We start from the raw sequence: 14,038 nt of genomic DNA on the forward strand, positions 1-14,038 counted from the left end.
AAGGGGGAACATGCATTAGGTTGGCATGAATTTGGCATTTATGACAACGCCGTACATAATCCATACACTGAGATTCCATCGTGGATCAAAAGTAACCCTGTCGTAGGATTTTCCTAGCAAGCATGACACCACTCATATGAGGACCACAGACTCCCTCATGAACTTCATCCATAATCCTTGCGGCCTCAGAGCCATCGACACAGAGCTTGTGCATCACGCAATAGGATCTCTTGTATAACTTCCCTCCACAAAGGATGTATTGGGCCTCTATCCTTCGTAATACAAGTTGATCCTTCTTAGAAGCTTCAGCCGGATATTCCCCACTTTCAACAAAATTCCATATGTCGTGGTACCAGGGTAGGCCATCATCCACATCATCAATGGCGTTGACATATTGATAGGCAGGACAGTCCAGTTGTTCGATCAGGATAGGGCGGAGTTTGACACCCAAAGGAAGTTCGACCATGGAAGCCAAGGTTGCCAAGGCATCAGCGAATTGGTTCTTCAAGCGGGGAATATGAGTGAAAGTAACCTTATTGAAACGAGGAATGAGATCTTCCAAGTCCCTATGATATAGTTTCAACTTTTCTTCGCAAACCTTCCAATCCCCGTTGGCTTGAGATACGACGAGGTTAAAATCACCAATGACCTTGAGTTTTTCCACACCGAGGGTAAGAGCGGCCTCCATGCCAACAATACAGGCCTCATACTCAGCTTGGTTGTTTGTGACATCGAAATTGAGTTTGAACACAAGCGGAATGTGAGAACCATCAGGTGTAATCAATAATACTCCGATCCCATATCCTTTCTGGTTGGCTGCTCCATCTGTCACGACCCTGACCCGCCCCATGAGGTCTTAATCATGACAAATGCCAGTGATTTCTCACTAAGGCCAAATCACGAATCAAATATCATCTAAGCAAGCGATAATCAAAAGGGGCTAAACATGTCAGCGGAAGCAAAAGACGACTTTTCTCGATAACGAACCAAAGTATTACTTAGGTTTTACAAACCAAAAGGTATACCACTCAGAGTTGTGCTTACTTACAAACTCAAAAGCTAACAAACCATGTACAAAGCTAAGTGCCTACAAGCATAACTTCCTTTCTATAAGTTTCCAAAAATACAACACATTCCAAAAGTAAACACCACGCCACTCTACGCATCGCTTCCTGAAAGGTGGAAAAGAAAATCCGTAAGCCAAAGCTCGTGTGAATGATTAATACTTAACTCACATGCCTTCCATGGATAATGCAAAATAATTCGATAATATTTCAAAACAAAGAATTCAAAACCATAAGCTAATTATAATGCACATTTCGCTATTCAAAATTCAAAAGCTACCAGGCGTCCCCGGTAGTGGATAAGCCAGACGTCTATGCATTATCCCAAAACACACACCAACCTCAAACACCCTTGCTAGCCATTAAGCCGTCCCCTAGCAAGACCGGACGTCGGGAATGCCATTAAATAGATTCGCAAATACTTCACAAATAGGTCCACCTTTCATTGTTATCCATGGAGTACATAATTTATAAAACATGTTCAAATAAGCTCGATAAGGAAAACAGCTTCAAAACCATGTGTTTAGGTATTAAATCACTCACCTCGGCTCTACGAACCACCCGAGCTTCCTAAAACAATTAGGCAATAAGAACATGATTAGAAGATGCTAAATAAGCCTATTTTTATGAATATAAGGTCCTAAGGTAGACATATGAAGTTAAACAACCAAATCTCAAGAAAAATTTCAGAATCTGCAATTTCATCAACTTCAACTTAAAATCTGACTTCGCACAGAAATAACTAAGGTACAAACTCCACATACTTTTTAAGGTCTATGAATCTAGTTTCAAAATCAGAAATCGGATCACAATTTCATCGCTCGAGCTAAAAAATATGACCGTTTCCGTAACATGTGTCTGTGCAGTCAGCACAGTTCCGAAAATGAGTGCTGCAAGGTCACGGATTTTTACAGAATTCAATACTTTGATTCTGATCCCGAAATTTTTACCATAGATAGAAGACTCATAGAGGAACTCTCAGTAAAAATCTCATAATTTTTCGAGCTTAGGAACTGCCTCAAAAAAAAATTCACAAAATCAGGACAGTTACAAATTTCTCAAATCTGCAGATTTCCAGAAAATTTATCCACTGTTCTTCCTGCGGTTTTCGACTCTAAAACCTTTCAAAACACTTCAAACTCACACCAAAACTTCACTAATCATGCTCAAACTCAGATATATTAACGAGCTACTCCAAGAACATCGAATCCTTGCGTCAAAACAAGTTTTAAACACTTAACCCAAAGGATTTCAAGTTAAGCTCTTGAATTCCTTAAGAATTCAACCCTAAAACTCAAATTCCACTTAAATCAAACATCTAAAGCATGAATTCAAACCCTAAGATATGAAATTTAACAGTCAAATCATGGAATCAAGTAGGAGATATAAATTTACCAAGTTAAATCTTCAATTTTCAAGCCAAGCAAGGTTTTTCCCCAATTTTTTCTTTCTCCTCTTCTTCTTTCTACCGTTTCTTTCTCTCTCTCACTCTCTCACTGTTTCGATAAGAACAAGGGAAAGAAAAACGTAGAGGCCCCGTTTTTTTTTTATTTTGTTTTGCTAGGCTTAGGAAAATTATTGAGTGTATGTGTGCCATATACCAACTTATGTTCCAATTTCATTTTTTTTTATTTTGTTTTGCTAGGCTTAGGAAAATTATTGAGTGTATGTGTGCCATATACTAACTTATGTTCCAATTTCATTAGCTAGCAAATTAAAGCCTAATAACTCACATATTAAGCTTAAAACACATCACATAATTAACTTAAAACATAATTAAAAACTAGGGGTATTACACCATCAAAGTAAAGTGTCCACACGTCTTCGACAACTATTAGCACTTCCTCATTTGGGAACACGAAATCTGAGTCCTCCGGCCCATCAACAGGATGATCGGCTAAGAATTCCGCAACTGCTCGTCCCTTGACAGATTTTCTTGTAACGTACTCAAGATTGAATTCTGCCAAAAAGAGTAACCAATGCGCTAACTTACCAGTAAGTGCTGGCTTCTCAAACAGATACTTGAGAGGATCCATTCGAGAAATCAACTTCACTGGATAAGCCAGCATGTAGTGTCTCAACTTCTTAGAAGCCCAAACAAGAGCCCAACATGTCTTTTCCAGAGCCGTGTAGCGTTCTTCACACCCTACCATCTTCTTACTTAAGTAATAAATGGCCTTCTCGACACCCTTATCTCCTTCTTGAGCTAGTAAACACCCCATGGACGAAGGATTCATAGATAAATAAAGTATCAATGGCTTCCCAGGAATCGGCGGCATGAGGACAGGAGGATTTTGCAAGTATTTCTGAATGGACGTGAAAGCCGCTTGGCACCTGTCTATCCATACAAACGGAGTATCCTTCTTTAAAAGACGAAACATTGGCTCGCAAGTCAAAGTTAACTTGGCGATGAATCTGCTGATGAACTGAACCTTCCCCAAAAAGCTCTGCATTCCCTTTTTAGATCTTGGCGGCTTCATTTCAAGTACAGCCTCAATCTTTGAGGGGTCAACTTCAATTCCACAAGTAGTGATCAGAAAACCAAGCATTTTACCTGCCGTGACCCCAAAAGTGCACTTCTGCGGATTGAGACGCATTCTGTACTTATGGAGACGTTCGAAGAACTGTCAAAGAACATGTACATGCCCCTCACGAGTTTTCGACTTGGCAATCATGTCATCCACATAGACCTCAACTTCTTTGTGCATTATGTCGTGCAGAATGGTGGTAGCAGCGCGCTGATAAGTAGGACCGGCATTCTTTAAATCAAATGGCATGACCAAATAGCAATAAGTCCCCCATTCAGTGATGAATGTCGTCTTCTCACGGTCTTCTGATGCCATGAGAATCTGGTTATATCCTGAGAACCCATCCATAAACGAGAGCATGGCATGGCCCGCCGTATTGTCAACACGTACATCAATATGCGGCAGGGAAAAATTGTCCTTAGGGCTTGCTCTGTTCAAATCCCTAAAATCGACACACACCCGAATTTGCCCATTCTTCTTAGGAACCGGCACAATGTTGGTAACCCAGGTGGGGTATTGAGAAACCATAAGAAAGCCGGCATCGATCTGCTTAGTGACCTCATTCTTAATCTTCTGCATCCAATCTAGCCTCATTCGCCTTAGTTTCTGCTTTACGGGTTTGGCATTCGGTAGTAGTGGAATTCGATGCTCCACTATCTCTGGGTTAATGTCGGGCATGTCTTGATGAGACCATGCGAAAATGTCACTGAACTCTGTGAGCAATTTTTTGAAATTATGATATTCCTCGGGAGACAAAGTGGAGCCCACCTGAACCATTCGGGGATCGTTTTCATCTTTCAAGTTTAAAGAAACTACTTCTTCTTTTAACGGCTGAGCATGTCTTTAATCTTCCCTTTCGATGAAGGCACGGACTTCCTTGGGAATATCCTCATCGAAATCTATCCCTTCATCGTCAAGGTCGACACAGTTTATGTATAAATCATCAAAGTAGTCAGAAGTGGATTCTTTCATTCCAAAAGGCCCTTCGGGGCAACCAAGTACAGCAGAATCAAACTCAAAATAAAAGCTATGACGTAGAGGGCCCAGAGGCATAAACTCCGACTCAAAGCTAGACTCAGAAGACTTCGTGTCAGACTCAGACACATCATCAATGCAAGTTAAACGTGGTTTGAAAATGCAATTTTTAAGGCTACCCTTGGCTTCTGTAATAAGAGAGATGGGATCCTCAGAGGTATCCGGCTCGAGCATGAGCACTTCGGCTTCTCCAGCTTCCTCGGCCAAACCCACTTGGGAGAACTCGTGGAACAGCTGCTCTAAGCTTCCCTAATTGAAAGATCCCAGCCAGTAAGTCTTGATCTTAGGCTGATTGAGCTTCTTCCTGAATTCCACCCTTGCTGGCTCCTCATCACTATCCGACCAGATGTCGTTAGCGAAAATCTCAAAACCTGGGAGCAGTTCCCCCGTCTTCGAGTCAATAAAGGGCTCAGCCTGCCCTGCGTAAACAGTGTTTCCCTTATCGTAGACAAAGTAGGTGTCGAGATCACCATAGAGAGTTCGAGGTTTTCCCGTACATTTCCTTCTTTTGGCATCGTTGGCTGAGGCGATATACCCCATACCAAAACGTCGCTCGCAGGAAGGAAAGGTAAGGAACTCCGGGATCCCTTGCTGGTGAATCCCTAAGCCCAAACCAGGTAGATAGGACATTCTCCTCATAATATCCAAAGCAACAGAGCTTATGATAAAGTCCCCATCCACATTGATGGCTAAAACAGAGCCAGATGTGTCGAAAGAGAAACCTCCGAGGTCTACGTCTTTTTCGCCATGCATGATTCCCAAAACCGAGGTACCATCCTTCTTGAGCGGGCGAATGCCTAAGTCCCCGCAAATTGTTAATGTGCTAGTAGGAAGTCCCAGCATGACCTTTTGGTGGAGAGTTGATGGCACAGCCATGATGTCAGATCTATAGAGCCACGGTCTACCGAGCAGAAGATTGAAAGTGGCAGGGATGTCAACAACATGCAATTCAACGCTCATTTCAAAACCCTCAGCATCGAGCTTAAGCATCAGTGTACCCTCAACCACGCAATGAGTGCTGTCGTATGCCTTAACAGCCATATTGGAAGGCAAAAAGTCCTTTTTGGTCAAACCCAGACGGTAAGCCACCCTCAAAGGGCAGACATTGATCGCTGAACCATTGTCGATGAGGATGGTCAGAACCCAGAGCCCTCGGCATTTTACAATGATGTGCAAGGGGCGATTGTGGTCGACCCTTTCAACTGGCAGGTCCTTATCGGTGAAGATCACGGTGTGCTTAGAGGTAGGTGGGAGGATGAGAGATATCATCGCTTCGGGAGTGATATCAGCCGGGATCTCAAGACGGGCAAGAGCGTGGCAAAGTTTCTGTCGGCGCTCACGGGAAGAACAAATTAATGCCCGGATTGACATAACAGCGGAATCCACTCAAGTTGTTTCTGAGTCATGTCCGCATCAAAGGTGCTTGCAGATACCTCAAGTGGCACAGACCTTGGGAAGGTAGAGGGCTCGTTCCTTTGGTTAGAAGGGTTGGACGAGCTTCCAGCCTGCAGATTAGTCGGCTGAAAAATCCGTCCACTCCTCGTAACGTTGTGAACGCTTCCCAAGGAAGGCACGACCTGAGGGTCTTGATCAATATCCCAAAGATCGGCGGGGACCTCACCCAGTTTGCGCTTTCCTTTATCTGCTGTTGGTGCTATCGCAGGAACCTCCAAGTCTAAACCCAAATCTTCAGCCAAGTCCTTTACCAAAAGTGTATCCTAAAAGTCTAGGTCCTTAACTGCCACAACCTCTGTAACAGGTTCTGCGTTGGTGATGAAAGGAACATCCCAAAGTCCACTGTCGGCCAAAGAGCGATTGACCGTCCAAACTTCTGCTCCAACTTGAACATTAACTATATCATCGACATCCAAAAGATCGGCTGGCGGGATAAGGTCTGTCATCATGATATTGCATTCTTCCATAGCCGAAGAAGGAACTATAGGATGTGGCGATCCTTCATCAATAATGTAAAAAGTGGGGTCACGCTCGATATCAGATATCGAACTGCTGAGCCTGTCGAGGGTAGAAGGGCGGAAACATTCCCCCAAGACCCGAGGTTCTTCTTGAACAAAATCGTCCTCCACAAAGTGAGTCATGTAATCTGGTAAAGCATAACCTTGAAGAGGATTAGTGTCGAAATCTAGCGGAAACTGCCAGGCGGGTTCGGAATCCCAATAGTATTCCTCTTCGGGGAGCATAGGTTCAGGTTGTTGGAACAGCATGTGCAAGGAAATACCATCCAAAGGATCGAGCAATGCCTGGTCGTGTCCGACTTGCCATTCATCATCCCAAGCCTAGTCATGCTGAGGGAGCGGGAGATACTCGGGGTGTAACGGAAACCTTCTAGCTCGAGCTGGTTCCATTCTTGGATTATAGGAGCGGCGTAATTATCATCGTCGGCTATGGACCAACCCACGGCTTGCATGCTGAGCTCAGGCTCTTGCTCAAAGTATAACGGTAGAGCAGCCCTAAACTGGCTTTCAAAATCCTGAGAAGAACTAGGAATCCCTTATGACCGGGATAGGATCACGACAAGTCGAGGTGGGACCAAGTCGTACAGGCTGAATGGGGTCATCATGGAGATCACCCATGATTTCGTTGAAGAGATCGAAGCCTGACTGGAGAAGTTGAAGGCTTGGATTAGAACGATAAGGTTTTCCAATGTACATGAGTTCTGCTTCTGACTCCGAAGGCATGAGTACAACCGGTTTGGGCTGTTTCACTGGGATTATATGGTCAGTGGGGTTGAATATGGTGGAGCAAGGGTCGATTTGAGTGGAGCTGGAGGATATATGGTTGAAATGTGGAGCAACATTGTGCTTTAGCATGGAATTGGAAAGGATGTTTGGTTTTTGAGATGGTGGAGGTGGAGCCTGAAGGGTCCTTTCATCTATAAGATCTTGAATCGCATGACGGAGATGGAAGCAGGAATCTGTAAGATGACCAGCCCCTTGGTAATAGGCACAGTAGAGATTGGCTTTGAAACTGGGCGAGGGGTTTTTGGGTAAAGGAGTTGGATTAAGGGGTTTTAGATGTCCTGACTTAATTAACTTCTCCATAACAGAGGACAAAGGAGCCTCAAATGCAGAGAAACTGCGGGGTTGGTTACGAGGACGGTTGTTCTATGGAGTCTGGACTTGATTGACATCGACAATGTGATTAGCAATGTTGGAGGAGGCGTTGGTAGAATCAAGCTCCCGAGTTGTCACTTTTAGCAAGGAATTATAACTGTACTGCGAAATAAACGCAGCAGCAATATCCCCCCAAGTCTTCCTCTTGGCAATGTCGAGTGACAAGAACCAATGAAAAGCTAGACAGGAGAGAGTTTGAGGGAACAATTGTGACATGGCTTCGGGTTCGACTGACAAGAGCTTCATAGCAGTGTGATAACTATACAGATGAGTCTTAGGGTCACCACTACCATCGAACTTGGCTAGATTTGGCATTTTGAACTTGTCGGGAAGCTTGGCATTGAGATACAAACAGAGACGGTCCAGGTCAATTTCCCCGGCACTGATCCTTTCAGATTTAGAAACAGATTCCTCCAGCTTGGTGATTTTGGCCATAAGAGCAGCCAAATCAGGATTCTGAGTAGGCCTAACAACGGCAGGGTCAAGGTTTGCAGCTATTGGACGAGCTTCCCTCGGATTGAGCTGAACTATGAGCTGCCCCGCATGATTTGGGTCTTCGACAAAGACAGGTTCTGCATGTACATCCTCATCGACCTCGCCTCCCATTTATGTTGCTGGTGGAAGACGAGTGTTGAAGAGGTCATTTAAACGGGTGACATTGGCATCAGTCTGAGCAGCCCTCTGTTGCATGATGGCGATGCTATTCTGGAGGCTTGTGAACATTGCTTCCACAGTGAGCGGTTGAGGTTGATCTGCCATGACCGGTGTTTTCAGAGGAACTTGATGCGGATGAAGGGGTTGGCGATGTCGGGGGTTTAACTTCCTGGAGAACCGAAGATGAGCCTGACTGAAGAGTAGCCAACAGAGAACGCGGAGAGTCTTCCGTTGTGACTGACTGGGATTGCAACCTGACTAGCCTTTGAACCGAATTCTGATGCAGACGTTCCCCAGTGGGTTTGCCTTTCTGCTTCGATACTCTCCGTGGTGGTGTAATGATTCAGAACTTTGCTTGCAGTAAAGTAAGAAAAGGCTTAATCGGGGTCCTACAATAACTTTAATCTAAATAAAAGACTAAAGCGAAAGCGCAATCACCGTCGTCAGTGTCACCCTAGACTCTAGATCTAAAAAAGAAGTCTATCTCAAAAATGTATGGACACTGCTAGAATCCTCGAAAATCTTTTCGAGAGTGCACCCTTCGAGTAGATTGATAAGACTAAAGGATGTCAAAGTAGCCTGAGCTTTTGACTATTCCGTTCTCGAGATTTCAACTTTGAACTTGTAACAAGTTGGTGTAGATGGCGTGATACTTTAACCTTGGTGGCATAGATGGCACAACACCATAGCCTAAACGGTGTATGTGCTTCGCACGATAACCAAAGTGGTGTAAGCATCACGGCATTCTCTCCGTTTGTTCCTTGTTTTCTGTTTGAAACTTCGATTGAGTATTAGACAAAGGTTTAGAAAGGTTTGATATCCCAAGGCCTCGTTAATCTAAGGATTTTTGAAAATTGATAACATGCACCATCGAGATGCATGACTCTTCATCGGGTCCGAAGCAGTGTCCTAACATTTCAAGTTAGACCCGAAGACTCGAGAACCTAGAGGCCGCCTTAAACATGCTCCTACGCAAGCGGTGTGTATGTACAGTGCATGCGATAGGGAAAGCAGTAACACAAAGACAGTATATGGGGGTTAGATGCAAGTAGATCTTACTCTGCGAGTTCCTGTCCTAGTTTGAAAAGTGCTAGTGGTTTGTATATGCAAAGGCCGGTTTTGGCTTATAACGGGTTCCTCGGACTAAAGCTAAGATATACCTCCCGCTGGCCGCGTAACCGCAGAGCAACAGTCAAACGGTAGGATGACTTATCATCGTCGGAGGTTGTTGGTCATTCGGGGTCCCCGGGCTCCGGTAAACCGTGCCGAATTGCCAAAAGGATCCAACGAGGCTTATCCCACATCGATGCAAATGAAGAACGCTAAAAATTGATTTAGGAAAAGAAGAATCACAATATCACAAAATGCTCTTTCAAATTTGGCTCACTTTATTTCGTCCATTTAAAAGGAAAAATACACAAATGATCAATCGGAAAAGTTCCAGATTGGATTGGCCGGACACGAGGTCCTGTTAAATCACCATCCCGACCTTCGGCAGCGCAAAAGCTCACCGCTTTGACAGACTTTTAAGAGATTGTTCATAAGTGTATTTAAACTTTTAAGCATGGATTAATATTGGTTCGATCCCCAGCAGAGTCGCCACTGTGGGCAGCATGCCCTTTGGAAATTTTTGAATTTCCAAGCGCGAGGGTCCAAAATCGAGGGAGCGCTTTTAGCTGGTTGACAAGCGCTCGTAAAATACATAGTCGCCACTCGGGTTTTGAAGGTCCGACACCCAAGGAACCGTATTTTGAAGCACCTGCCACGCTATTTTTGATTTGAAAAAGTTAAAGAACCAGTCCGTCATAACCATATCTGGGTTCGGGAGCCAGGTTACGAGAGGGGAAAGGTTTTAAGGTACCCCTCTCGCCCAATCCGGAGATCGGTCTCTACTTAAGCATTTTGTGAAAAAATTTGCGATTCTTCTTTTACTAATCAATTTTTAGCCAATTAGGGAAGGGAAACAGTTAATCGGGGATTCAAAACTGTAACACCTTACAACATGTGATCAAAGATAATATGAATGGAGGGCATGCTTGAAAGATAAACGAGATAAAACCCAACGCTATTAATGGGCATCAAAACAGTGCGTTGATATGAACGAGGCACAGGCAGCAGCCAACTTGCATGCATGGCTCTATCAGCATGCAAGTTAACTATCGCGCGACTAACTCATACCATCGCACGATGGTTATATCCCTCCAACAGGTTGAATTTCATCTCCTTCTGGGCTCTGGAAGGATCAGTGCACACCAGGATTCAAACCAAACAGTTTATATATACTGAAAGGAAATAATTATTACAAACGGAATGGATAGAAAATAAACACAAACCCCTAAACAGTGGAGGCATTAAACAATGGTCATGGACCAAGCTGCCCATGTAAGGGCAATTACTGGAAACAGATGGACCATCGCACGATGGAGTCACTTCATCGCGCGAGTGTTGTGACTGGACTTCCAGGAATTGCTTTGCATGCCTGAGCTCTGAGACATGTTCAAGAGCAACCCAGAGGCATTCTAAAGCTAAATTACTAAGAGTTATAAGTTAAACTACAAATTTTAGCATGCAAGACAGTGGTTTTAATTCAATCATACTTCAACATAACTTTTTACGCTATAATAAAACAGAAAGGAACAAGACCCTATCCCCACGAGGACTGTCGCGCGACAGCTAGAAGCATCACGCGATTGAGTGAGTCCGTCGCGCACAGGAATATTGGTGTACGATTCTTGTAACTCTACTGACCTCAAAACCAGAACTGGTATTGATTACCAGCCTTGGCTCTGCCAGCCCCCCTCGGGGATCAAAACAGTAAACAGTAAAGGAGTTATACCTTTGCTTGAGTGTTTCGGAGATGGATTGAACTAGGTGGTATGGCTTGGAAGATGAGTGTATGGAAGTGACTTTAGTAATGAAGTATGAGGAGTGTTTGAAAATGGTGTTGTCTTTCTTTCTTTTCTCTTTTTTTGTAACCCTTTGCAAGATGATCAATGGGGAGTATATATAGGAGATGAGAGAGTGCTTGGTGGGTGGCAAACAAGGTGTAGAGACCAACCAACAAGGCTGGCCTTGGTTACTTGGTAGCCAAGGCCATCCCAAAAGGTGATGGGAGTGGTTGTGAGAGTGGTGCAACCCATACACCTACAGAACACTGTTTAGTCGACGAAAACGGGGTTCCTCAAGACAGTGGCCCCCCTGATCATCACAAAATTCGGCTGGAAAAAGGTGAAAGTGATGGGTGTTGACCATCGCGTGAGGGACTGAGTCCATCATGCGATGGTTTTACCCACCCACGTGATGGTCAACAGTCAAGCTTTGACTTTGACCAACACCTGGCAAGTAAGGCGTTGCGCGAGGGATCCAATAGGTCGCGCGATGGTCAACCCCTGAGGTCAGGGTTTTGACTTAGGGTTTTAGGGTTCCAGATGGATTTTGCTTACTCCAAGCTCAAGCCATTTCACTCTCAATACTGTTTTTGACCTGATTCATCATCGGGGAAATAAGAAACCGAAAAAGAGAATAAATCAATTGGGAAACCAGATTGGGGTGTCTACAGTTATAAGAAGGCAATCTTGCCCCTTTCAGTAAAAAAGAACCAGACACCAAAAGTGCTCAAAGAACAAAAATCACTGAAATAAGGGAAAAAGGGAATAGCAACCACAAGAAATTTGCATTTTTCTGGAAGCAAACAAATTCAAGCAAATTATACCACAGGCCACAAAGAACAGTTTTCTTTTCACACAAACAAGTTGACTTTAAAGAAGATAAAGGGGAAAGAAATGTAGGAATAATGAATTAGCTTTGATCAAATGTCATAGAAACTCAGCTAAAAGAATCCAGGAAGAAATTTACTAGGGAAATGGAAATAAATAAAAACAGAAACACAAAGAAACAAGATTAGACTATCCATTTTTTTCCCTCCTTATCATTTTTGTTTTCCTTGAGAAAACCATACAGAAATTTGTCATCAACAAACAACAATACTGACCAATGCTGGGTCTCATTCTACCAAAATGCGAAGAGGAAGCAAGGAGGACATAAATATCATCAACACCAAAATGTAGCAATTATTTTTATCTTCAAGAGAAAAACCCAAAACCGTTACAACCTTGCATCTTACTTTCAGAACACGGTACAAAAGCCAACAAAAAATTCCAAATAACGGCATTGGTCAAGCTACATAAGAGACGATATGATGGTAGTAGAAATACATTTTAAATCAAAGAAGTTTCCATTGATTACTTGAAATTAGAGACGAATGAGAGAGAGAAGTTGATTTAGTAGTTGGCGAGAAAGGAGAGAAGGACAAGATCGACCGATGAAGAGTTTTCTGTGGTTGATTGATCTACATTGACAACAGTGTTGGTTATGTTCATGACCTGTTGAGTCATTTACGTTGACAGGCCTAATTGAGAGTAATTAATAAAAGAGAATTTGCATTTATACCCCCTGTACCATCACCGATTTGAAGATACACTGTTTATACTTCAAATTTAAGCACTTACACCCCTGTACTTTAAAAAGAAGGAATGAGAATTTGCACATACACCCCATGTATTTTTCCATATAAAGGGTGTAAGTGCTTAACTTTAAAGTACAAGGGGTGTATTTTCAAATTGGTGATCGTACAGTGGTGTAAGTGCAATTCTCCATTAATAAATGAGTTAGATGAGTTTTGAGTCATTCTAACCCAACTAATAATTGTGTTGAGTTTGATTTGGTCTATTTTCCAGTAGGCGGGTTTGGATTTGGGCTTCAGTGGGTGGGTTTGCCAGCAGTAAGATTACTACAAAGCCCAAGCCCATAGGCACAATGTGCCATACTATAGGCAAACTACGATACCACAATGGCCCATCGTGGACATAAAAATATTACAGCATGAAATTCTTATACAATCTCAATTTCCAATTTTCCAGAAAACAACATCAAGGAAAATGGAGAATCACAATGACTGAATGGAAAATGGTGAATTAAGATGACTGAATGGAAAAAATGTGAAAATTACATACAATCTCAATTTATAAAACAAAAAAAAACATTAAGGGAAAATGGTGAATTACAATGACCTGAAAATCAAAATCTTATTGGTAAAAATGAATGGGAATTTGTCACACCCTAAAGAGACAAGATCCAGAATCACCCGTCCCAATTGATCATCTCCCATGTCTGCTGTTCTGAACTTCTTTTAGGGTTTGTTTGGAACTAAGAAGAAGAGAAAGGAAAGGAAAACAAAACAAAATAAAAATAAAAATTCCCTCTTTCCTTTGTTTGGTTTGAAAGGAAAAATGGAAGAAAATAACAAAACTGGAGCTTAAAACACAGTAAATTTCTTTCCAGACTTTCCTTCTTAATTATTTTGTTTTGTTTTCCTTCCTTTTACTCAAATGTCCACACAGGGCGTTCATCACGCGGTCAATCTTTCACCTCCACTGATTGTGTGATGAAAAGAGTTCAGGACAAAGGAAAACTAGAGAATGCGATAGAATCATGTGGTCTCTCACAAGGGACAAAGTGAATATAAGGTTTACAAAAATAAGGGACTGAAGACAAAAAATGTGGCCCGAGAATGTCTATACTTCAATCTCTTTTGTCTCTGCACAATCCGTTCATGTGAGGCATAGAT

General features: G+C 42.8%; 1 long non-coding RNA gene across 1 annotated transcript; it reads right to left on the reverse strand.

The window, feature by feature from the left end:
* Positions 1-955: 955 nt before the first annotated feature.
* LOC131336712 (uncharacterized) lies at positions 956-2,142 on the reverse strand. The gene is made up of 2 exons (XR_009202923.1): positions 1,375-2,142; positions 956-1,156 (listed from the first exon to the last, which is right to left on the reverse strand). It is a non-coding gene; the product is annotated as an uncharacterized LOC131336712 (long non-coding RNA).
* Between the last annotated feature and the right edge of the window lie 11,896 nt (positions 2,143-14,038).

This window comes from Rhododendron vialii, chromosome 8a (assembly GCF_030253575.1).
Source record: "Rhododendron vialii isolate Sample 1 chromosome 8a, ASM3025357v1".
NCBI classification, from domain to species: Eukaryota; Viridiplantae; Streptophyta; class Magnoliopsida; order Ericales; family Ericaceae; genus Rhododendron; species Rhododendron vialii.